The following is a 24,000-nucleotide window of genomic DNA, read 5'->3' as shown; positions in this document are numbered from 1 at the left end:
TCCCTGGGAGCCATAACAACATGTCCATGGGAGCCATAATGACGTGTCTGTGGGGGCCATAACAACATGTCCCTGGGAACCATAACAACGTGTCCCTGGGAGCCATAATGACGTGTCCCTGGGGGCCATAATGACGTGTCCCTGGGGGCCATAATGACGTGTCCCTGGGAGCCATAACAACGTGTCCCTGGGAGCCATAATGACGTGTCCCTGGGAGCCATAACAACGTATCCCTGGGAGCCATAATGACGTGTCCCTGGGGGCCATAACGACGTGTCCCTGGGAACCATAATGACGTGTCCCTGGGGGCCATAACGACATGTCCCTGGGAGCCATAATGACGTGTCCCTGGGAGCCATAATGACGTGTCCTTGGGAGCAATAACAACGTGTCCCTGGGAGCCATAATGACGTGTCCCTGGGAGCCATAACGACGTGTTCCTGGGAGCCATAATGACGTTTCCCTGGGAGCCTTAATGACGTGTCCCTGGGAGCCATAATGACGTGTCCCTGGGAGCCATAACAACGTGTCCCTGGGAGCCAGAACAACGTGTCCCTGGGAGCCAGAACAACGTGTCCCTGGGGGCCATAACAACGTGTCCCTGGGAGCCATAATGACGTGTCCTTGGGGGCCATAACGACGTGTCCCTGGGAACCATAATGACGTGTCCCTGGGGGCCATAACGACATGTCCCTGGGAGCCATAATGACGTGTCCCTGGGAGCCATAATGACGTGTCCTTGGGAGCAATAACAACGTGTCCCTGGGAGCCATAATGACGTGTCCCTGGGAGCCATAACGACGTGTTCCTGGGAGCCATAATGACGTTTCCCTGGGAGCCTTAATGACGTGTCCCTGGGAGCCATAATGACGTGTCCCTGGGAGCCATAACAACGTGTCCCTGGGAGCCAGAACAACGTGTCCCTGGGAGCCAGAACAACGTGTCCCTGGGAGCCAGAACAACGTGTCCCTGGGGAGTGGCCTGACAATACTGTTTAGTATTTTCCCTCGTCTGCTTATTCTCGTATATTTTATCTTCCCTCGTGATATGCCCTCGTTTATCACCGGTCGTGTCTCGCCTGCTGGAGTTATCACACTGTTGCTGCCCGCATTCCCCTCAGCACCCTCCCCCCCCTCTTCCCTACTCCTCCTCCTCCTCTTGATGACTTAGATATTTTTCGCGGCAGGAAGTCTGATGAGCAAGTTTCAGTTCTCGACGAAATTGTTCGATATTCACTTACAGGTGGTGGGGAGAGGTGGTGATTGTTGTTGGGGGAAAGGTGGTGATTGTTGGTGGGCATAGGTGGTGATTGTTGGTGGTCATTGTTGGTGGGGAGAGGTGGTGATTGTTGGTGGGGGAGAGGTGGTGATTGTTGGTGGTCATTGTTGGTGGTGATTGTTGGTGGGGGAGAGGTGGTGATTGTTGGTGGTCATTGTTGGTGGGGAGAGGTGGTGATTGTTGGTGGGGGAGAGGTGGTGATTGTTGGTGGTCATTGTTGGTGGTGATTGTTGGTGGGGGAGAGGTGGTGATTGTTGGTGGTCATTGTTGGTGGGGAGAGGTGGTGATTGTTGGTGGGGGAGAGGTGGTGATTGTTGGTGGTCATTGTTGGTGGTGATTGTTGGTGGGGGAGAGGTGGTGATTGTTGGTGGTCATTGTTGGTGGGGAGAGGTGGTGATTGTTGGTGGGGGAGAGGTGGTGATTGTTGGTGGGGAGAGGTGGTGATTGTTGGTGGGGAGAGGTGGTGATTGTTGGTGGGGGTGAGGTGGTGATTGTTGGTGGGGAGAGGTGGTGATTCTTGGTGAAGAGAGGTGGGGAGAGGTGGTGATTGTTGGTGGGGAGAGGTGGTGATTGTTGGTGGGGAGAGGTGGTGATTGTTGGTGGGGAGAGGTGGTGATTCTTGGTGAAGAGAGGTGGTGATTGTTGGTGGGGAGAGGTGGTGATTGTTGGTGGGAAGAGGTGGTGATTGTTGGTGGTCATTGTTGGTGGGGAGAGGTGATGATTCTTGGTGAAGAGAGGTGGTGATTGTTGGTGGGGAGAGGCGGTGATTGTTGGTGGGGAGATGTGGTGATTGTTGGTGGGGAGAGGTGGTGATTGTTGGTGGGGAGAGGTGGTGATTGTTGGTGGGGGAGAGGTGGTGATTGTTGGTGGGGGAGAGGTGGTGATTGTTGGTGGGGGAGAGGTGGTGATTGTTGGTGGGGAGAGGTGGTGATTGTTGGTGGGGGAGAGGTGGTGATTGTTGGTGGGGGAGAGGTGGTGATTGTTGGTGGGGAGAGGTGGTGATTGTTGGTGGGGGAGAGGTGGTGATTGTTGGTGGGGAGAGGTGGTGAATGTTGGTGGGGAGAGGTGGTGATTGTTGGTGGGGGAGAGGTGGTGATTGTTGGTGGGGGAGAGGTGGTGATTGTTGGTGGGGAGAGATGGTGATTGTTGATGGGGAGAGGTGGTGATTGTTGGTGGGGAGAGGTGGTGATTGTTGGTGGGGAGAAATGGTGATTGTTGTTGGGGGAGAGGTGGTGATTGTTGGTGGGGAGAGGTGGTGATTGTTGGTGGTCATTGTTGGTGGTGATTGTTGGTGGGGGAGAGGTGGTGATTGTTGGTGGGGAGAGGTGGTGATTGTTGGTGGGGGAGAGGTGGTGATTGCTGGTGGGGGAGAGGTGGTGATTGTTGGTGGGGAGAGGTGGTGATTGTTGGTGGTCATTGTTGGTGGGGAGAGGTGGTGATTCTTGGTGGGGAGAGGTGGTGATTGTTGGTGGTCATTGTTGGTGGGGAGAGGTGGTGATTGTTGGTGGTCATTGTTGGTGGGGAGAGGTGATGATTGTTGGTGGTCATTGTTGGTGGGGAGAGGTGGTGATTGTTGGTGGTCATTGTTGGTGGGGAGAGGTGGTGATTGTTGGTGGTCATTGTTGGTGGGGAGAGGTGGTGATTGTTGGTGGTCATTGTTGGTGGGGAGAGGTGGTGATTGTTGATGGGGAGAGGTGGTGATTGTTGGTGGGGGAGAGGTGGTGATTGTTGGATGGGGAGAGGTGGTGATTGTTGGTGGGGAGAGGTGGTGATTGTTGGTGGGGGAGAGGTGGTGATTGTTGGTGGGGGAGAGGTGGTGATTGTTGGTGGGTAGAGGTGGTGATTGTTGGTGGGGGAGAGGTGGTGATTGTTGGTGGGGGAGAGGTGGTGATTGTTGGTGGGGGAGAGGTGGTGATTGTGTGTGGGGAGAGGTGGTGATTGTTGGTGGGGGAGAGGTGGTGATTGTTGGTGGGAGAGAGGTGGTGATTGTTGGAGGGGAGAGGTGGTGATTGTTGGTGGGTGAGAGGTGGTGATTGTTGGTGGGGGAGAGGTGGTGATTGTTGGTGGGGGATAGTTGGTGATTGTTGGTGGGGGAGAGGTGGTGATTGTTGGTGGGGGAGAGGTGGTGATTGTTGGTGGGGGAGAAGTGGTGATTGTTGGTGGGGGAGAGGTGGTGATTGTTGGTGGGGAGAGATGGTGATTGTTGATGGGGAGAGGTGGTGATTGTTGGTGGGGAGAGGTGGTGATTGTTGGTGGGGAGAAATGGTGATTGTTGTTGGGGGAGAGGTGGTGATTGTTGGTGGGGAGAGGTGGTGATTGTTGGTGGGGGAGAGGTGGTGATTGTTGGTGGGGGAGAGGTGGTGATTGTTGGTGGGGAGAGGTGGTGATTGTTGGTGGGGGAGAGGTGGTGATTGCTGGTGGGGGAGAGGTGGTGATTGTTGGTGGGGAGAGGTGGTGATTGTTGGTGGTCATTGTTGGTGGGGAGAGGTGGTGATTCTTGGTGGGGAGAGGTGGTGATTGTTGGTGGTCATTGTTGGTGGGGAGAGGTGGTGATTGTTGGTGGTCATTGTTGGTGGGGAGAGGTAATGATTGTTGGTGGTCATTGTTGGTGGGGAGAGGTGGTGATTGTTGGTGGTCATTGTTGGTGGGGAGAGGTGGTGATTGTTGGTGGTCATTGTTGGTGGGGAGAGGTGGTGATTGTTGATGGGGAGAGGTGGTGATTGTTGGTGGGGGAGAGGTGGTGATTGTTGGATGGGGAGAGGTGGTGATTGTTGGTGGGGAGAGGTGGTGATTGTTGGTGGGGGAGAGGTGGTGATTGTTGGTGGGGGAGAGGTGGTGATTGTTGGTGGGGAGAGGTGGTGATTGTTGGTGGGGGAGAGGTGGTGATTGTTGGTGGGTAGAGTTGGTGATTGTTGGTGGGGGAGAGGTGGTGATTGTTGGTGGGGGAGAGGTGGTGATTGTTGGTGGGGGAGAGGTGGTGATTGTGTGTGGGGAGAGGTGGTGATTGTTGGTGGGGGAGAGGTGGTGATTGTTGGTGGGAGAGAGGTGGTGATTGTTGGTGGGGAGAGGTGGTGATTGTTGGTGGGTGAGAGGTGGTGATTGTTGGTGGGGGAGAGGTGGTGATTGTTGGTGGGGGAGTGTTGGTGATTGTTGGTGGGGGAGAGGTGGTGATTGTTGGTGGGGGAGAGGTGGTGATTGTTGGTGGGGGAGAGGTGGTGAGAGGAGGTGATTGTTGGTGGGGGAGAGGTGGTGATTGTTGGTGGGGCAGAGGTGGTGATTCTTTGTGGGGGAGAGGTGGTGATTGTTGGTGGGGAGAGGTGATGATTGTTGGTGGGGGAGAGGTGGTGATTGTTGGTGGGGAAGAGGTGGTTATTGTTGGTGGGGGAGAGGTGGTGATTGTTGGTGGGGGAGAGGTGGTGATTGTTTTTTGGGAGAGGTGATTTTTTTTGGTGGGGAGAGGTGGTGATTGTTGGTGAGGAGAGGTGGTGATTGTTGGTGGGGAGAGGTGGTGATTGTTGGTGGGGGAGAGGTGGTGATTGTTGGTGGGGGAGAGGTGGTGATTGTTGGTGGGGGAGAGGTGGTGATTGTTGGTAGGGGAGAGGTGGTCATTGTTGGTGGGGAGAGGTGGTGATTGCTGGTGGGGGAGAGGTGGTGATTGTTGGTGGGGGAGAGGTGGTGATTGTTGGTGGGGAGAGGTGGTGATTGTTGGTGGGGAGAGGTGGTGATTGTTGGTGGGGGAGAGGTGGTGATTGTTTCTGGGGAGAGGTGGTGATTGTTGGTGGGGAGAGGTGGTGATTGTTGGTGGGGGAGAGGTGGTGATTGTTGCTGGGAGAGAGGTGGTGATTGTTGGTGGGGGATAGGTGGTGATTGTTGGTGGGGAGAGGTGGTGATTGTTGGTGGGGATGTTGTTTCTTTATTGAGTTTACTACTTTATAGCGTTTGGTAATTTAAAATATTCTCCCTTATATTGATTGGTGACTAATAATACATTACCCTGTACCTGTTGGTGACTAATAATACATTACCCTGTACCTGTTGGTGACTAATAATACACTACCCTGTACCTGTTGGTGACTAATAATACACTACCCTGTACCTGTTGGTGACTAATAATACACTACCCTGTACCTGTTGGTGACTAATAATACACTACCCTGTACCTGTTGGTGACTAATAATACACTACCCTGTACCTGTTGGTGACTAACAATACATTACCCTGTACCTGTTGGTGACTAATAATACATTACCCTGTACCTGTTGGTGACTAATAATACATTACCCTGTACCTGTTGGTGACTAATAATACATTACCCTGTACCTGTTGGTGACTAATAATACATTACCCTGTACCTGTTGGTGACTAATAATACATTACCCTGTACCTGTTGGTAACTAATAATACATTACCCTGTACCTGTTGGTGACTAATAATACATTACCCTGTACCTGTTGGTGACTAATAATACATTACCCTGTACCTGTTGGTGACTAATAATACATTACCCTGTACCTGTTGGTGACTAATAATACATTACCCTGTACCTGTTGGTGACTAATAATACACTACCCTGTACCTGTTGGTGACTAATAATACACTACCCTGTACCTGTTGGTGACTAATAATACACTACCCTGTACCTGTTGGTGACTAATAATACACTACCCTATTACTGCCCGTAACTAATAATGCATTTCGTTAAATTATTTTTAAATAAAATATGCCACCATAAACATAATATCTGGTGGGAATATAAAATATATCAATGTAATACAATTTTTGTATTAAATATATCACTTCATTTGCGCGTGTGCCTTAAAATATACTACCGTATACACTTATATATATATATATATATATATATATATATATATATATATATATATATATATATATATATATATATATATATATATATATATTATTAAATATGACCGAAAAAGTAAGATTAATAATTCTAACACGAATTTTCTCAATCTTTCGTACATTTCTTTTCACTGTTGGAGGTAAATCAAAAATCAATTCTCCAAAATTCATTTTTATTTCTAGTCTGACGCGACACGAGCGCGTTTCGTAAAACTTATTACATTTTCAAAGACTTTAGTTTACAAATACACAACTGAATAGAACTTACGCATCTCCGATTTTATATCTACATTTGAGTGAGGTTGATGGGGTGAGGTGGCATTAATAGGGTATCAACACAAGACAGAACAAGAGGTGGTATTAATAGGGTATTAATTTCATCAACACAAGACAGAACACGAAACAATGGGTATTGAATAGAAGTGTTTGCAGAAAGCCTATTGGTCCATATTTCTTGATGCTTCTATATTGGAGCGGAGTCTTGAGGTGGGTAGAATATAGTTGTGCATTAATTGGCTGTTGATTGCTGGTGTTGACTTCTTGATGTGTAGTGCCTCGCAAACGTCAAGCCGCCTGCTATCGCTGTATCTATCGATGATTTCTGTGTTGTTTACTAGGATTTCTCTGGCGATGGTTTGGTTGTGGGAAGAGATTATATGTTCCTTAATGGAGCCCTGTTGCTTATGCATCGTTAAACGCCTAGAAAGAGATGTTGTTGTCTTGCCTATATACTGGGTTTTTTGGAGCTTACAGTCCCCAAGAGGGCATTGGAAGGCATAGACGACGTTAGTCTCTTTTAAAGCGTTCTGTTTTGTGTCTGGAGAGTTTCTCATGAGTAGGCTGGCCGTTTTTCTGGTTTTATAGTAAATCGTCAGTTGTATCCTCTGATTTTTGTCTGTAGGGATAACGTTTCTATTAACAATATCTTTCAGGACCCTTTCCTCTGTTTTATGAGCTGTGGAAAAGAAGTTCCTGTAAAATAGTCTAATAGGGGGTATAGGTGTTGTGTTAGTTGTCTCTTCAGAGGTTGCATGGCGTTTCACTTTCCTTCTTATGATGTCTTCGACGAAACCATTGGAGAAGCCGTTGTTGACTAGGACCTGCCTTACCCTACAGAGTTCTACCCTACAGAGAGGGTAAGGCAGGTCCTAGTCAACAACGGCTTCTCCAATGGTTTCGTCGAAGACATCATAAGAAGGAAAGTGAAACGCCATGCAACCTCTGAAGAGACAACTAACACAACACCTATACCCCCTATTAGACTATTTTACAGGAACTTCTTTTCCACAGCTCATAAAACAGAGGAAAGGGTCCTGAAAGATATTGTTAATAGAAACGTTATCCCTACTGACAAAAATCAGAGGATACAACTGACGATTTACTATAAAACCAGAAAAACGGCCAGCCTACTCATGAGAAACTCTCCAGACACAAAACAGAACGCTTTAAAAGAGACTAACGTCGTCTATGCCTTCCAATGCCCTCTTGGGGACTGTAAGCTCCAAAAAACCCAGTATATAGGCAAGACAACAACATCTCTTTCTAGGCGTTTAACGATGCATAAGCAACAGGGCTCCATTAAGGAACATATAATCTCTTCCCACAACCAAACCATCGCCAGAGAAATCCTAGTAAACAACACAGAAATCATCGATAGATACAGCGATAGCAGGCGGCTTGACGTTTGCGAGGCACTACACATCAAGAAGTCAACACCAGCAATCAACAGCCAATTAATGCACAACTATATTCTACCCACCTCAAGACTCCGCTCCAATATAGAAGCATCAAGAAATATGGACCAATAGGCTTTCTGCAAACACTTCTATTCAATACCCATTGTTTCGTGTTCTGTCTTGTGTTGATGAAATTAATACCCTATTAATACCACCTCTTGTTCTGTCTTGTGTTGATACCCTATTAATGCCACCTCACCCCATCCACCTCACTCAAATGTAGATATAAAATCGGAGATGCGTAAGTTCTATTCAGTTGTGTATTTGTAAACTAAAGTCTTTGAAAATGTAATAAGTTTTACGAAACGCGCTCGTGTCGCGTCAGACTAGAAATAAAAATGAATTTTGGAGAATTGATTTTTGATTTACCTCCAACAGTAAAAAGATATGTACGAAAGATTGAGAAAATTCGTGTTAGAATTATTAATCTTACTTTTTCGGTCATATTTAATAATATATGTCTACAGGAAAGACTGCTACCAAAATATACTAATATATATATATATATATATATGTGTGTGTGTGTGTGCGTGTGTGTAAATCACGAAAAATAAACACGTGATTAAAAATGTGACATTGTCAGACCACGGAGGAAAATTGAAACAGGAATTTCCTTAAGTACTTTCGTATATTAATACATCTTCAGAAGAAGTCCTTCAACTTCTTCTGAAGATGTATTAATATACGAAAGTACTTCAGGAAATTCCTGTTTCAATTTTCCTCCGTGATCTGAAACTGTAATTGTCAGTGTCAGTAATTGTAATATTGTAACCACATAATGTCCGTCTGTAAAAATACTTTTTTATTGATATCACAATTCAATATCCGAATAATGAAACTGCTTTGGCTTTGTGTTCAGCTTCAGGTCCTTTGACCTCTGAAGGGTTGTCAAGATTTAACAACCTCTGGAGGGTTGTTAAGGCCTCTACAATAACTCACTGCCCACAAGGAAGTGTACTTTACTCCAGAACATAATTCAGGATTCAACTATACGCTCAATGGCATATACGTTTCTCAGCAAATATGACGCTCCAAAGTTTAAAGCCAGACGCTTGAGGCTAACATCTAACGTAATTCTTATTTGCAGGGGGAAGGGTCTGGGATAAGGGACGTTCATAGGCTGGTCGGTGTCGGCCGAAGTTTAAGAAATCTTTTAGCGGAGTCAAGTGTGATATATATGTTATGATTCCCGTGGATATTTTCAGAGGGACGCATACAATTGTTTCAGCGCTTCGTAATGATAAATTTTCTGAGAAAATGGCTGGGGGGGAGGGGTGACGAGGCCAGGGGGGGGGGAAGACGAGGGGAGGGATGAAAGGGGGGACCAAATGGATGGGGAAGAGGGGGTCAAGGGTTAGGTTGAGAGAGATATAGTTAAACATTATAGATACAGAGGAATTCATAGAGTTAGATAAAAATAGACAGATATAGGTACATAGTGAGAGATAGATAAAAATAGACACATAGAGATAGATATAAGATACTAAAAGATATAGTAAAAGATAGAGATGGTATAAGATTGACAGAGATGTATGTATTCATACATACATACATACATACATACATACATACATACATACATACATACATACATACGTACATACATAGTGTTACGACCCTGGGTTCCTCAGTGGAAACCAGAGGTCACAATTGAGCTAAATAAACTAACTTATAGTATTGGACGCATCGTGAGCTGCATTTGTTTGTATCTTCCCTGCCAGACGTAAGACTATTCTTGTTTCTCAAAGAGCATTTAAAGACTGAGCTTGAGGTTGATTATTAAATAATAAAATAGGCACCAACTATGTTTACTAATACTGTCTAATCATTTGTAAAGTAAACCTGAGTAAACTTGGGATAGGAATGCTGTACGATTAGTTGAGTAGTCTGCTGGCCGCGAGTGAACTGAGGGAGGAGAGTGGAGACGAGCTCTCTCTCTGGCTGGCGTTCGTGGTGTCGAGATCTCCTCTGAGCTGCTCTGCAACCCTCTACCATTTCTCCTCCTCCTTCCTTCCCTTACCTTGAATACCTGTAATACTAAGTTAAGTACGGTGTTGTTAAGTGTGCCTACTCTGGAAGTGAAAGATTTGTGTAGACCCGGGGTAGTACTTGCCAGTGTTTTGGGTACCCCTAAGAGTTGTGTTGTGTTAGGGTACCACGTGGTCTCACTACCCTAAGCTGACTCAAGCTTCAAGTTCTTCACTAGTAGTACTTTACCCTAACTTGTTCTCAGTGTAAACCTTGTATCCTGCTGATGTGGACCAAGGCTTTTAACGTAAGATAGTGTGGTAAAGTAATTATTATTATTGTTATTGGTGTGAATGTATATGGAGGGGTTGTTAAGGGGTTAATAAATAAGTTAGTTAAAGGAGTATACATTCTTCCTGTGTAGGAGATCTATGATCAACCTCTAGACTGACATTGTGTAGCCAATTAATATTCACTGTGGATATTCCACTTGGGGGCCGGGCCTTTTGGATCTCCCATATTTGATAACTCTTAATGCTAACTACTGCCCCTACATCCATGTTATACTAGACTCCCCATAGAACGCATATACATACATACATACATAAGAGAGAGAGAGAGAAGGGAGACAGACATACAAACAGACTCAGACAATGCCAGTTACATCTCCTCCCAGTATACTTAGGGAGAATACACCCTGAAGGGAGTACGTCTGTCGGCTTGTCTGCTTGTCTAACCAAAGATGGAGGCCAGACACATAGGCCTACCCTCACCCCACTCTGCAAGGGAAAAGGTCTGCGGTACGGGACAGACATAGGAGTGTCTGAGTAGACCTTAGTTAAATGTTTGTGTAAATATTAGCATTTATAGAGAGCCAGATGCAGTTTTTATGGAATCAGGTTTGAAATATTCGGAGTAATGCCCCCTAGAGTTTGTAATTATCTATATAAATAAAAATGGAAAAGTTCGTTTATTCAAAATCGTTTTGCTGAATTGAAGTGGGTAGAATATAGTTGAATTGAATTGATTATATGATGAATTGATGTGGGTAGAATATAGTTGTGCATTAATTGGCTGTTGATTGCTGGTGTTGACTTTTTGATGTGTAGTGCCTCGCAGATGTCGAGCCGCCTGCTATCGCTGTTCGTTTGTTCAAAATCAGACCAACACTACCGGACAAAATGGAAATAATGGATGGAAATAGCCTCGGCTACCATCCTCTTTTGTCCGGTCGTGTTGGTCGAGCGGTTAAGGGATCCTGTACGCCAGCACAGTGCTCCTGGCAGTATGGGTACGAGTCACTTCTGGGGTGTGAGTTTTCAGTTGCATATAGTCCTGGGGACCATTCAGGCTTGTTCGCATATATATACATATATATATATATATATATATATATATATATATATATATATATATATATATATATATATATATATATATATATATATATATATATATATATATATATATATGGATGACTGGTGGGAGTGGCTGTGAGCTGCTTCTGTGGTTATGGAATTCAATATTTTCGAGTGGGGTGCCAAGATGGACATTGTTCCCCACCTTGAGTGAGCAGAGCGGCGGCAGAGCGGCGGCAGAGCGGCGGCAGAGCGACTGGTGACCCGATGGCCCCAGAGTCTCCAGTTTCTCACCCCTCTGCACAGCTCACACGGAAGCATCCTCTCCCACAATGACATTCTTTACCTATACAACAAGCTCAAAAGATAAACTGTAACAACGACCAAGCACCAACGACAAGCTAATGTGAAATAACAGAAGTGTGGTCGCCAGAGAACACGGCACCTCACCTCCTTCGCGACCTGGGCGACATTTGGCGCTATTGAATATCTCGCCTCCATTGTTTATACCATATTTGTGGCCGCAATCCTTGCCTCGGCCCAGCCAATTCTTTTTTCCCCGCGTATACGGAGAGGAATATTGAGAACAAAAATGGTATTACCAAATATACTCTGCGAGGGAGCATAAACTATTTCATTCTTTCAAATTATTTACCGATGTTTTCAGTCGACACCGCACGCGCCACGAGAGGGGTAACTCTGTGAAACAAAATAACAATGTTTCAGCATTTCTATCCAGATTTTGATGCAAATGTCCGGTAAATGTTGGAGGTATTTATTCCGGGTGTGATTTTGAGCATGAGGTTGTCAGAGAATTGTGTTTGTATGCATGAGTGTGATATGAATGGTGGCCGGAGCCCTGGGTAACACTGTGATGTGTGCTATATCTGACCTGTGTCTTCTTTAGTTGGGAACACTGCTGTTATCTCTCTCTCTCTCTCTCTCTCTCTCTCTCTCTCTCTCTCTCTCTCTCTCTCTCTCTCTCTCTCTCTCTCTCTCTCTCTCTCTCTCTCTCTCTCTTTCTCTCTCTGTATAAGTATATATATTCGGGACCCGTGAGCCCGTGAGCATAAAAAGCTTAAAATTCAATAGGAAAAAGTCCCTGCGAGGCGCTGACTGTGGGCGGCAGGGTGTGAAGACGGTAGGGAACAGGGTGTGGGCGGCAGGGGGTGAAGACGGTAGGGAACAGGGTGTGGGCGGCAGGGTGTGAAGACGGTACGGAACAGGGTGTGGGCGGCAGGGGGTGAAGACGGCAGGGAACAGGGTGTGGGCGGCAGGGCCTTAAGAGGAGTGGGCGCTGGGAAGACGGTGGGAATGGGTGGAAAATTAGCAAACACGGGCGGCGAGGGAGGCGACGAGTGGGACAAAAGATGAAAGGGGAAAATAGGGTGCGAATGGATGGGTAGAAGTTAAAGGGAATGGGTAATAGGGAACAAAATGGCGGCAGATAGTGCTTTATTGTTAGGTCTGTGGATGTGGGTGATGGGGGTGACAGGTGAGGTGTGTGGTGAGGTGACTGGTGTGGTGTGTGGTGAGGTGACTGGTGTGGTGTGTGTGGTGAGGTGACTGGTGTGGTGTGTGGTGAGGTGACTGGTGTGGTGTGTGTGGTGAGGTGACTGGTGTGGTGTGTGTGGTGAGGTGACTGGTGTGGTGTGTGGTGACTGGTGTGGTGTGTGGTGAGGTGACTGGTGAGGTGTGTGGTGAGGTGACTGGTGTGGTGTGTGGTAAGGTGACTGGTGAGGTGTGTGGTGACTGGTGTGGTGTGTGGTGAGGTGTGTGGTGAGGTGACTGGTGTGGTGTGTGGTGAGGTGACTGGTGTGGTGTGTGGTGAGGTGACTGGTGAGGTGTGTGGTGAGGTGACTGGTGAGGTGTGTGGTGAGGTGACTGGTGTGGTGTGTGGTGAGGTGACTGGTGAGGTGTGTGGTGAGGTGACTGGTGTGGTGTGTGGTGAGGTGACTGGTGTGGTGTGTGATGAGGTGACTGGTGTGGTGTGTGTGGTGAGGTGACTGGTGTGGTGTGTGGTGAGGTGACTGGTGTGGTGAGGTGACTGGTGTGGTGTGTGGTGACTGGTGTGGTGTGTGGTGAGGTGACTGGTGAGGTGTGTGGTGAGGTGACTGGTGCGGTGTGTGGTGACTGGTGTGGTGTGTGGTGAGGTGACTGGTGTGGTGTGTGGTGAGGTGACTGGTGAGGTGTGTGGTGAGGTGACTGGTGAGGTGTGTGGTGAGGTGACTGGTGAGGTGTGTGGTGACTGGTCTGGTGTGTGGTGAGGTGACTGGTGAGGTGTGTGGTGACTGGTGTGGTGTGTGGTGAGGTGACTGGTGAGGTGTGTGGTGACTGGTGTGGTGTGTGGTGTGTGGTGAGGTGTGTGGTGACTGGTGTGGTGTGTGGTGTGTGGTGTGTGGTGAGGTGACTGGTGAGGTGTGTGGTGACTGGTGTGGTGTGTGGTGAGGTGACTGGTGAGGTGTGTGGTGAGGTGACTGGTGAGGTGTGTGGTGAGGTGACTGGTGAGGTGTGTGGTGAGGTGACTGGTGAGGTGTGTGGTGACTAGTGTGGTGTGTGGTGAGGTGACTGGTGAGGTGTGTGGTGACTGGTGTGGTGTGTGGTGAGGTGACTGGTGAGGTGACTGGTGTGGTGTGTGGTGAGGTGACTGGTGTGGTGTGTGGTGAGGTGACTGGTGAGGTGACTGGTGTGGTGTGTGGTGAGGTGACTGGTGTGGTGTGTGGTGAGGTGACTGGTGAGGTGTGTGGTGAGGTGACTGGTGTGGTGTGTGGTGAGGTGACTGGTGTGGTGTGTGGTGTGGTGACTGGTGTGGTGTGTGGTGTGGTGACTGGTGTGGTGTGTGGTGAGGTGACTGGTGTGGTGTGTGGTGAGGTGACTGGTGTGGTGTGTGGTGAGGTGACTGGTGTGGTGTGTGGTGAGGTGACTGGTGAGGTGTGTGGTGAGGTGACTGGTGAGGTGTGTGGTGAGGTGACTGGTGAGGTGTGTGGTGAGGTGACTGGTGAGGTGACTGGTGAGGTGACTGGTGAGGTGTGTGGTGAGGTGACTGGTGAGGTGTGTGGTGAGGTGACTGGTGAGGTGACTGGTGAGGTGTGTGGTGAGGTGACTGGTGAGGTGACTGGTGTGGTGTGTGGTGAGGTGACTGGTGTGGTGTGTGGTGAGGTGACTGGTGAGGTGTGTGGTGAGGTGACTGGTGTGGTGTGTGGTGAGGTGACTGGTGTGGTGTGTGGTGTGGTGACTGGTGTGGTGTGTGGTGTGGTGACTGGTGTGGTGTGTGGTGAGGTGACTGGTGTGGTGTGTGGTGAGGTGACTGGTGAGGTGTGTGGTGAGGTGACTGGTGAGGTGTGTGGTGAGGTGACTGGTGAGGTGTGTGGTGAGGTGACTGGTGAGGTGACTGGTGAAGTGACTGGTGAGGTGACTGGTGAGGTGTGTGGTGAGGTGACTGGTGAGGTGTGTGGTGAGGTGACTGGTGAGGTGACTGGTGAGGTGTGTGGTGAGGTGACTGGTGAGGGTGATGGTGTGTGTTACGGCCACTTAGGGCCAGTAACCAGGTTCTTGCTGTTATAACGTCTTCTTCTATACCGAACCCCAAGTCGGTGGTAAGCTTTCAAGAACTGGCTGTGGCAAGTAGTAGTGCAAAGATTAAAAGGTGGTATAAACAACACACAATTACACCTTCATCACCATATATTATATATATACATATATATATATATATATATATATATATATATATATATATATATATATATATATATATATATATATATATATATATATATATATATATATATATATGTCGTACCTAGTAGCCAGAACGCCCTTCTCAGCCTACTATGCAAGGCCCGATTTGCCTAATAAGCCAAGTTTTCATTAATTAATATATTTTCTCTATTTTCTTTCTTATGAAATGATAAAGCTACCCATTTCATTATGTATGAGGTAAATTTTTTTTATTGGAGCTAAAATTAACGTAGATATATGACCGAACCTAAGCAACCCTACCTAACCTAACCTAACCTATCTTTATAGGTTAGGTTAGGTTAGGTGGCAGAAAAAGTTAGGTTAGGTTAGGTTAGGTAGGTTAGGTAGTCGAAAAACAATTAATTCATGAAAACTTGGCTTATTAGGCAAATCGGGCCTTACATAGTAGGCTGAGAAGTGCGTTCTGGCTACTAGGTACGACATATATATATATATATATATATATATATATATATATATATATATATATATATATATATATATATATATATATATATATATATATATATATATATATATATATATTATATATATTTATATAATTATAATAAAGTATTACTACACGTATTTTCAATAGTGTGTCTTTCATGCAGGACACAACACATCGGCAGTGTTCATCAATCCCGGTGAATCCACTTACCAGGTACACGTCGTCCACACCTAATGGCAAACACCGGCGAGTTCACCTTCATCATGGGGCCAGTCCACACACTCCGTATCTTCACGATGTGCCAATACCCCTCCTCCACTCTCCAGATACACACTGGCAGAGGGTTCAGCCACACGCTGACAGGGGGATCTCAATCAATCACATACAGGGACAGCTGGCACCCTGTCAGAAGTCTCTAGCACCTCGCTAGCAGCACTTCTCAACGGACGCACCACTGTCGTCGCGTAACAATTACTGACCAATCCTGGGTACGTTGGTCCATACAACATCAGCAGTTAACACACTGTTCTAACCGACGGCGGCCACTTAGTCTTCTCACAGGACCAAATCAAGACTTCTTGGACTGCCCAAGGTGAACCGCATTCTTCAGTGCAACCGCCTCCTTTCATCACCTCTGTGAACATGAAACGTCAATAATTAGACGAGCAATACACTGGATGATCTTGGGATGATACCCTTCCACCAGGGAATTGAAATTGTAACTTGTATAGCCACAACCTAGATGGCGTTGATTTCAATACGCCACCCATTGTCTGTGTAGCACCCAATACTAGGGGAGCTGGAGTGCAGACTCATAGATGGCGCTGAAATCGCCACTCTATACTCCAGTGACGGTGTCGATACCGTAACAGAGTGACTGGTGTGGGTTGTGGTGTTACTTGTGTGGGTTGTGAGGTGACTGGTCAACCCGCTTTCGCACAAGACAGTACATATATGACTTATTACTTATAGTCACTATTTGGCTGATTAATAAGTACGTATGTGGTATATGTCACTTTATATTCTGTTTTTAGGACTGGTGTTGATGATGGTGTGAGTGATGTATGGAACTTTTCAAATATATTTTTTTCGAATAGTATTATGCACTATACTATTCACAACTATCAAAGAAATTAACATAAATTTTCAGCTTGCAATAATTTGCCCGTACTAGCATAAAACAAGCGATTCTTACACAGCATTGCCAATTTCTCCGGCCACGGAGCTGCACCAGAGTCAGGAGTAACTGTGTTTGTGCTTGTATCCCACTGTGATCTGCCCTCCACCACCAACACATTACACTATTTTATTGTTTGTATTAGAGAAAGATAGACAGAGACGCAGAGAACGATGCAAAGACGGGGACAGAGACAGACAGTAGATTGATGGGTGGATAAATAGATGGATACATCGCATAGCACAGAGAGCAAATGTGTAGCTGGTGGGTGCTCCTTGTGGTGGGTGTTCCTTGTTGTGGGTGTTCCTTGTGGTGGGTGCTCCTTGTGGAGGGTGTTCCTTGTTGTGGGTGTTCCTTGTGGTGGGTGTTCCTTGTTGTGGGTGTTCCTTGTGGAGGGTGTTCCTTGTGGAGGGTGTTCCTTGTTGTGGGTGTTCCTTGTGGAGGGTGTTCCTTGTTGTGGGTGTTCCTTGTGGTGGGTGTTCCTTGTTGTGGGTGTTCCTTGTGGAGGGTGTTCCTTGTGGAGGGTGTTCCTTGTTGTGGGTGTTCCTTGTGGAGGGTGCTCCTTGTGGTGGGTGTTCCTTGTTGTGGGTGTTCCTTGTGGTGGGTGTTCCTTGTTGTGGGTGTTCCTTGTGGAGGGTGCTCCTTGTGGTGGGTGTTCCTTGTTGTGGGTGTTCCTTGTGGTGGGTGTTCCTTGTGGAGGGTGTTCCTTGTTGTGGGTGTTCCTTGTGGAGGGTGCTCCATGTGGTGGGTGTTCCTTGTTGTGGGTGTTCCTTGTGGTGGGTGTTCCTTGTTGTGGGTGTTCCTTGTGGAGGGTGCTCCTTGTGGTGGGTGTTCCTTGTTGTGGGTGTTCCTTGTGGAGGGTGCTCCTTGTGGTGGGTGTTCCTTGTTGTGGGTGTTCCTTGTGGAGGGTGCTCCTTGTGGTGGGTGTTCCTTGTTGTGGGTGTTCCTTGTGGAGGGTGCTCCTTGTGGTGGGTGTTCCTTGTTGTGGGTGTTCCTTGTGGTGGGTGTTCCTTGTTGTGGGTGTTCCTTGTGGTGGGTGTTCCTTGTGGTGGGTGTTCCTTGTTGTGGGTGTTCCTTGTGGAGGGTGCTCCTTGTGGTGGGTGTTCCTTGTTGTGGGTGTTCCTTGTGGAGGGTGCTCCTTGTGGTGGGTGTTCCTTGTTGTGGGTGTTCCTTGTGGAGGGTGTTCCTTGTGGTGGGTGTTCCTTGTTGTGGGTGTTCCTTGTGGAGGGTGTTCCTTCTTGTGGGTGTTCCTTGTGGTGGGTGTTCCTTGTGGTGGGTGTTCCTTGTGGTGGGTGTTCCTTGTGGAGGGTGTTCCTTGTGGTGGGAGCTCCTTGTGGTGGGTGTTCCTTGTGATGGGTGTTCCTTGTGGAGGGTGTTCCTTGTGGTGGGTGTTCCTTGTTGTGGGTGTTCCTTGTGGAGGGTGTTCCTTGTGGTGGGAGCTCCTTGTGGTGGGTGTTCCTTGTGGAGGGTGTTCCTTGTGGTGGGTGTTCCTTGTGGAGGGTGTTCCTTGTTGTGGGAGCTCCTTGTGGTGGGTGTTCCTTGTGGAGTGTGTTCCTTGTGGTGAGTGTTCCTTGTGGATGGTGTTCCTTGTGGTGGGTGTTCCTTGTGGTGGGAACTCCTTGTGGTGGGTGTTCCTTGTGGAGGGTGTTCCTTGTTGTGGGTGTTCCTTGTGGAGGGTGTTCCTTGTGGAGGGTGTTCCTTGTGGTGGGTGTTCCTTGCTGTGGGTGTTCCTTGTGGAGGGTGTTCCTTGTTGTGGGTGTTCCTTGTGGAGGGTGTTCCTTGTGGAGGGTGTTCCTTGTGGAGGGTGTTCCTTGCTGTGGGTGTTCCTTGTGGAGGGTGTTCCTTGTGGTGGGTGTTCCTTGTGGTGGGAGCTCCTTGTGGTGGGTGTTCCTTGTGGAGGGTGTTCCTTGTGGTGGGTGTTCCTTGTGGTGGGAACTCCTTGTGGTGGGTGTTCCTTGTGGTGGGAACTCCTTGTGGAGGGTGTTCCTTGCTGTGGGAGCTCCTTGTGGTGGGTGTTCCTTGTGGAGGGTGTTCCTTGTGGTGGGTGTTCCTTGTTGTGGGTGTTCCTTGTGGTGGGTGTTCCTTGTGGTGGGAACTCCTTGTGGTGGGTGTTCCTTGTGGAGGGTGTTCCTTGTGGAGGGTGTTCCTTGTGGAGGGTGTTCCTTGTTGTGGGTGTTCCTTGTTGTGGGTGTTCCTTGTGGAGGGTGTTCCTTGTGGTGGGAGCTCCTTGTGGTGGGTGTTCCTTGTTGTGGGTGTTCCTTGTGGAGGGTGTTCCTTGTGGAGGGTGTTCCTTGTGGTGGGTGTTCCTTGTTGTGGGTGTTCCTTGTGGTGGGTGTTCCTTGTGGAGGGTGTTCCTTGTGGTGGGTGTTCCTTGTGGAGGGTGTTCCTTGTGTTTGGTGTTCCTTGTGGAGGGTGTTCCTTGTGGTGGGAACTCCTTGTGGTGGGTGTTCCTTGTGGTGGGAACTCCTTGTGGTGGGTGTTCCTTGTGGAGGGTGTTCCTTGTGGTGGGTGTTCCTTGTTGTGGGTGTTCCTTGTGGTGGGTGTTCCTTGTGGTGGGTGTTCCTTGTTGTGGGTGTTCCTTGTTGTGGGTGTTCCTTGTGGAGGGTGTTCCTTGTGGAGGGTGTTCCTTGTGGTGGGAGCTCCTTGTGGTGGGTGTTCCTTGTGGAGGGTGTTCCTTGTGGTGGGTGTTCCTTGTGGAGGGTGTTCCTTGTTGTGGGTGTTCCTTGTGGTGGGTGTTCCTTGTGGAGGGAATTGCTTGTGGTGGGAGCTCCTTGTGGTGGGTGTTCCTTGTGGAGGGTGTTCCTTGTGGTGGGTGTTCCTTGTGGAGGGTGTTCCTTGTGGTGGGTGTTCCTTGTGGTGGGAACTCCTTGTGGTGGGTGTTCCTTGTGGTGGGAACTCCTTGTGGTGGGTGTTCCTTGTGGAGGGTGTTCCTTATGGTGGGTGTTCCTTGTGGTGGGTGTTCCTTGTGGTGGGTGTTCCTTGTTGTGGGTGTTCCTTGTGGTGGGTGTTCCTTGTGGTGGGTGTTCCTTGTTGTGGGTGTTCCTTATGGTGGGTGTTCCTTGTGGTAGGTGTTCCTTGTGGTGGGTGTTCCTTGTGGTGGGAGCTCCTTGTGGAGGGTGTTCCTTGTGGAGGGTGTTCCTTGTGGTGGGTGTTCCTTGTGGTGGGAACTCCTTGTGGTGGGTGTTCCTTGTGGAGGGTGTTCCTTATGGTGGGTGTTCCTTGTGGTGGGTGTTCCTTGTGGTGGGTGTTCCTTGTTGTGGGTGTTCCTTGTGGTGGGTGTTCCTTGTGGTGGGTGTTCCTTGTTGTGGGTGTTCCTTATGGTGGGTGTTCCTTGTGGTGGGTGTTCCTTGTGGTGGGTGTTCCTTGTGGTGGGTGTTCCTTATGGTGGGTGTTCCTTGTGGTGGGTGTTCCTTGTGGTGGGTGTTCCTTGTGGTGGGTGTTCGTTGTGGTGGGTGTTCGTTGTGGAGGGTGTTCCTTGTGGTGGGTGTTCGTTGTGGTGGGTGTTCGTTGTGGTGGTTGTTCGTTGTGGAGGGTGTTCCTTGTGGTGGGTGTTCGTTGTGGTGGGTGTTCCTTGTGGAGGGTGTTCCTTATGGTGGGTGTTCCTTGTGGTGGGTGTTCCTTGTGGTGGGTGTTCCTTGTGGTGGGTGTTCCTTGTGGTGGGTGTTCGTTGTGGAGGGTGTTCCTTGTGGTGGGTGTTCGTTGTGGTGGGTGTTCGTTGTGGTGGGTGTTCGTTGTGGTGGGTGTTCGTTGTGGTGGGTGTTCTTTGTGGTGGGTGTTCCTTGTGGTGGGAGCATCCCTCTCACCCTACCATCCCCCCCCCCCCTCTTCCCCCCCCCCTCCTCTCCCGTCCACTAAAATTAAAACTTTCCTTCACACCAAAATTAGCATAAAACTAATGGCATCATTCTGTTTGTCTTTTTAACGAATGTTTTTCTTGAGTAAAAACTGATGTTGACAACGGAACATTTTAAAAGAACTTTTTTGTTATCTAAATCTATGACGGAGCTAACCAGCTGTCTTTGTTTGTTTGGCATATATATATATATATATATATATGTATATATATATATATATATATATATATATATATATATATATATATATATATATATATATATATATATATATATATATATAACTGAAAACTCACACCCCAGAAGTGACTCGAACCCATACTCCCAGAAGCAACGCAACTGGTATGTACAAGACGCCTTAATCCACTTGACCATCACGACCGGACATAATGAGGTGATAGCCGAGGCTATTTGAACCACCCCACCGCCGGCACTCGGATAGTTATCTTGGGCATAGCATTTTACCAAATCACCTCATTCTTTGGGGCACACGTGAGGAACACAAATGCGAACAAGCCTGAATGGTCCCCAGGACAATATGCAACTGAAAACTCACACCCCAGAAGTGACTCGAACCCATACTCCCAGAAGCAACGCAACTGGTATGTACAAGACGCCTTAATCCACTTGACCATCACGACCGGACATAATGAGGTGATAGCCGAGGCTATTTGAACCACCCCACCGCCGGCACTCGGATAGTTATCTTGGGCATAGCATTTTACCAAATCACCTCATTCTTTGGGGCACACGTGAGGAACACAAATGCAAACAAGCCTGAATGGTCCCCAGGACAATATTCAACTGAAAACTCACACCCCAGAAGTGACTCGAACCCATACTCCCAGAAGCAACGCAACTGGTATGTACAAGACGCCTTAATCCACTTGACCATCACGACCGGACATAATGAGGTGATAGCCGAGGCTATTTGAACCACCCCACCGCCGGCACTCGGATAGTTATCTTGGGCATAGCATTTTACCAAATCACCTCATTCTTTGGGGCACACGTGAGGAACACAAATGCGAACAAGCCTGAATGGTCCCCAGGACAATATGCAACTGAAAACTCACACCCCAGAAGTGACTCGAACCCATACTCCCAGAAGCAACGCAACTGGTATGTACAAGACGCCTTAATCCACTTGACCATCACGACCGGACATAATGAGGTGATAGCCGAGGCTATTTGAACCACCCCACCGCCGGCACTCGGATAGTTATCTTGGGCATAGCATTTTACCAAATCACCTCATTCTTTGGGGCACACGTGAGGAACACAAATGCGAACAAGCCTGAATGGTCCCCAGGACAATATGCAACTGAAAACAAATCAAATGGGGTGGTTCAAATAGCCTCGGCTATCACCTCATTATGTCCGGTCGAGATGGTCAAGTGGATTAAGGCGTCTTGTACATACCAGTTGCGTTGCTTCTGGGAGTATGGGTTCGAGTCACTTCTGGGGTGTGAGTTTTCAGTTGCATATTGTCCTGGGGACCATTCAGGCTTGTTCGCATTTGTGTTCCTCACGTGTGCCCCAAAGAATGAGGTGATTTGGTAAAATGCTATGCCCAAGATAACTATCCGAGTGCCGGCGGTGGGGTGGTTCAAATAGCCTCGGCTATCACCTCATTATGTCCGGTCGTGATGGTCAAGTGGATTAAGGCGTCTTGTACATACCAGTTGCGTTGCTTCTGGGAGTATGGGTTCGAGTCACTTCTGGGGTGTGAGTTTTCAGTTGAATATTGTCCTGGGGACCATTCAGGCTTGTTCGCATTTGTGTTCCTCACGTGTGCCCCAAAGAATGAGGTGATTTGGTAAAATGCTATGCCCAAGATAACTATCCGAGTGCCGGCGGTGGGGTGGTTCAAATAGCCTCGGCTATCACCTCATTATGTCCGGTCGTGATGGTCAAGTGGATTAAGGCGTCTTGTACATACCAGTTGCGTTGCTTCTGGGAGTATGGGTTCGAGTCACTTCTGGGGTGTGAGTTTTCAGTTGCATATTGTCCTGGGGACCATTCAGGCTTGTTCGCATTTGTGTTCCTCACGTGTGCCCCAAAGAATGAGGTGATTTGGTAAAATGCTATGCCCAAGATAACTATCCGAGTGCCGGCGGTGGGGTGGTTCAAATAGCCTCGGCTATCACCTCATTATGTCCGGTCGTGATGGTCAAGTGGATTAAGGCGTCTTGTACATACCAGTTGCGTTGCTTCTGGGAGTATGGGTTCGAGTCACTTCTGGGGTGTGAGTTTTCAGTTGCATATTGTCCTGGGGACCATTCAGGCTTGTTCGCATTTGTGTTCCTCACGTGTGCCCCAAAGAATGAGGTGATTTGGTAAAATGCTATGCCCAAGATAACTATCCGAGTGCCGGCGGTGGGGTGGTTCAAATAGCCTAGGCTATCACCTCATTATGTCCGGTCGTGATGGTCAAGTGGATTAAGGCGTCTTGTACATACCAGTTGCGTTGCTTCTGGGAGTATGGGTTCGAGTCACTTCTGGGGTGTGAGTTTTCAGTTGCATATTGTCCTGGGGACCATTCAGGCTTGTTCGCATATATATATATATATATATATATATATATATATATATATATATATATATATATATAAGGCATAAGCCTTAAGAGTCGGGTGTTCCTTCACCTAATGCCTCTGTTCACTTAGAAGTACATATGTATGCTGGAGTTATTATAACTGTTGTGAACGTCATCCTGGGGAGAGTCAGTCATCGGCTTAAAGTGACCTCAGTAATCATAATAGACTTTCTCTCTCTCTCTCTCTCTCTCTCTCTCTCTCTCTCTCTCTCTCTCTCTCTCTCTCTCTCTCCAACAATTGGGAAATGGAACACAATAAAAAACTTCCATTCCCAAATGCATTCGAGCCCTTAAGTGGTACAGTTACATGAGCAAAGAAGGAAGGAGAAAAGTAGAGACGGAGAAAGAAGATGAGGAGGTATCGGAAGAAGAGAGAGAGAGAGAGAGAGAGAGAGAGAGAGAGAGAGAGAGAGAGAGAGAGAGAGAGAGAGAGAGAGAGAGAGAGAATGATAGAGGTTGAGATTGAGAGGCGGGACCAAAGAGCCAGAGCTCAACCCCCACAAGCACAACTAGGTGAGGACAAAGCGAGCGAGTATGAGGTAAAAATATTGAGATGAAATGACACTTCGATTGAATATAAATGTTAGGGGTAAATTTCATTATTGCGTGTTCAGTATAAAGGAACCTACTGTGAGGGTAGTCGGAGTAGACGCGTCTAATGGCCACCAACCTCCCTATACCGCATAAGATAAGGGAAAACGAGATTCCATCCGTGATAAGATTCATTAATTTATTTTTGTTACCCCTCTCGAGTTCCCAGCCACGCCAACGGGTAGAATGTTCCCCTCGCTGATGGGGAAAGAGAAATGACTTCCCTATAGATCGAATAATGAGGTATGGATAACATCAAAATCACCACGACGTCGACGGAATATAAAAGGCAGCCGCCTCGTCATATTTGATTCCAAACGGAAAGTCTCGTCGAAATCAAGTCACAGAAAAGCTTCTGAATTGACTCGCAGAAAACGATGT

General features: G+C 47.8%; 1 protein-coding gene across 1 annotated transcript in view; it reads left to right on the top strand.

The window, feature by feature from the left end:
- Window positions 1-24,000, top strand: part of LOC123764808 (cell adhesion molecule Dscam2) — a 256,731-nt gene that overhangs the window by 70,683 nt on the left and 162,048 nt on the right.

This window comes from Procambarus clarkii, chromosome 48 (genome assembly GCF_040958095.1).
Source record: "Procambarus clarkii isolate CNS0578487 chromosome 48, FALCON_Pclarkii_2.0, whole genome shotgun sequence".
NCBI classification, from domain to species: Eukaryota; Metazoa; Arthropoda; class Malacostraca; order Decapoda; family Cambaridae; genus Procambarus; species Procambarus clarkii.
Note: the sequence above shows the minus strand (reverse complement) of the source record. Positions and strands in the feature narration are given on the sequence as shown.